Source organism: Saccopteryx bilineata, chromosome 5 (genome assembly GCF_036850765.1).
Source record: "Saccopteryx bilineata isolate mSacBil1 chromosome 5, mSacBil1_pri_phased_curated, whole genome shotgun sequence".
In the NCBI taxonomy this organism is placed as follows: Eukaryota; Metazoa; Chordata; class Mammalia; order Chiroptera; family Emballonuridae; genus Saccopteryx; species Saccopteryx bilineata.
In genome coordinates, this window is record NC_089494.1 from 178853846 (window position 1) to 178856514 (window position 2669).

The window sequence follows — 2669 nt, forward strand, 5'->3', positions numbered from 1 at the left end:
GAGTGACTCCTTGCTCAAGCCAGCGACTCTGGGCTCAAGCTGGTGACCTCAGGGTTTCAAACCTGGGTCCTTTGTATCCCAGTCTGATGCTCTATCCCAGGGGTCGGGAACCTTTTGGGCTGAGAGAGCCATGAATGTCACATATTTTTAAATGTAATTCCGTGAGAGCCATATACAACAACCCGTGTAAGTTATGCATTATCCAATAAAAATTTGGTGTTGTCCCAGAGGACAGCTGTGATTGGCTCCAGCCACTCGCAACCATGAACATGAGCAGTAGAAAATGAATGGATTGTAATATATGAGAATGTTTTATATTTTTAACATTATTATTATTTTTTTATTAAATTTAATGCAGTGACATTGATAAATCAGGGTACATATGTTAAGAGAAAACATCTCTAGATTATTTTGACATTTGATTGTGCTGCATACCCCTCCCCCAAAGTTAAATTGTCTTCTGTCACCTTCTATCTGGTTTTCTTTGTGCCCTTCCCCTCCCCCAACCCCTCTCTCCTTCTTCACCCCCTCCCCCCTCCCCCACCCCCACCCCTGTTGACATCACATTCTTGTTCATGTCTCTGAGTCTCATTTTTATGTCCCTTCTATGTATGGATTCATCTTAGTTTTTTTTCTGATTTACTTATTTCACTCCGTATAATGTTGTCAAGGTCCATCAATGTTATTGTAAACGATCTGATGTCATCATTTCTTATGGCTGAGTAGTATTCCATAGTATATATGTACCAAAGCTTTTTAATCCACTCGTCCTCTGACGGACACTTGGGCTGTTTCCAGATGTTCGCTATTGTGAACAATGCTGCCACAAACATGCGGGTGCATTTCTCCTCTTCGAGCTGTTCTATGGTGTCCTTGGGGTATATTCCTAAAAGTGGGATAACTGGGTCAAAAGGCAGTTCGATTTTCAGTTTTTTGAGGAATCTCCATACTGTTTTCCACAGTGGCTGCACCAGTCTGCATTCCCACCAGCAGTGCAGGAGGGTTCCCTTTTCTCCACATCCTGGCCAGCACTTATTGTGTGTTGTTTTGTTGATGAGCGCCATTCTGACTGGTGTAAGGTGATATCTCATTGTGGTTTTAATTTGCATTTCTCTAATGATTAGTGATGTTGAGCATTTTTTCATATGCCTATTGGCCATCTATATGTCCTCTTTGGAGAAGTGTCTATTCATCTCTTTTGCCCATTTTTGGATTGGATTGTTTGTCTTCCTGGTGTTGAGTTTTACAAGTTCTTTATAAATGTTGGTTATTAACCCCTTATCAGACGTATTGTCAAATATGTTCTCCCATTGTGTAGTTTGTCTTTTTATTCTGTTCTTGTTGTCTTTAGCTGTGCAAAAGCTTTTTAGTTTGATATAGTCCCATTTGTTTATCCTGTCTTTTATTTCACTTCCCCATGGAGATAAATCAGCAAATATATTGCTCCGAGAGATGTCTGAGAGCTTACTGTCTATGTTTTCTTCTATGATGCTTATGGTTTCACGGCCTACATTTAAGTCTTTTATCCATTTTGAGTTTATTTTTGTGAGTGGTGTAAGTTGGTGATATAGTTTCATTTTTTTGCAGGTAGCTGTCCAATTTTCCCAACACCATTTGTTAAAGAGGCTGTCTTTACTCCATTGTATTTCCTTACCTCCTTTGTCAAATATCAGTAGTCCATAGAACTGTGGGTTTATTTCTGGGTTCTCTGTTCTGTTCCATTGATCTATATGCCTGTTCATATGCCAGTACCAGGCTGTTTTGAGTACAATGGCCTTGTAGTATAACTTGATATCAGGAAGTGTGATATCTCCCACTTTATTCTTCTTTTTTAAGATTGCTGAGGCTATTCGTGTTCTCTTTTGGTTCCATATAAATTTTTGTAATATGTGGTCTATATCTTTGAAGTATGTCATTGGTATTTTAATTGGTATTGCATTGAATTTATAGATTGCTTTGGGTAATACAGACATTTTAATGATGTTTATTCTTCCTAACCATGAGCACGGTATATGCTTCCACTTGTTTGTATCTTCCTTGATTTCTTTTATCAATGCTTTGTAATTTTCCGAGTACAAGTCTTTAGTCTCCTTGGTTAAGTTTATTCCTAGGTACTTTATTTTTTTGGTTGTAATAGTAAAGGGGATTGTTTCCTTAATTTCTCTTTCTGACTGTTCATTGTTGGTATATAAAAATGCCTCTGATTTCTGAGTATTGATTTTATATCCTGCCACTTTGCTGAATTCATTTATCAGGTCCAGTAGCTTTTTGACTGAGACTTTAGGGTTTTCTATATACAATATCATATCATCTGCAAATAATGATAGTTTTACTTCTTCTTTTCCAACTTAAATGCCTTTTATTTCTTCTTCTTGTCTAATTGCTGTGGCTAGGACTTCCAAGACCATGTTAAATAAGAGTGGTGAAAGGGGGCACCCCTGCCTTGTTCCTGATCTTAAGGGTATTGTTTTTAATTTTTGCCCATTGAGTATGATGTTGGCTGTGGGTTTCTCATAGATGGCTTTTATCATGTTGAGGTATGTTCCCTGTATTCCCACTTTGCTGAGAGTTTTGATCATGAATGGGTGCTGGATTTTATCAAAAGCTTTTTCTGCATCTATTGAAATTATCATATGATTTTTCTCCTTCTTTTTGGTTATGTGATGAAT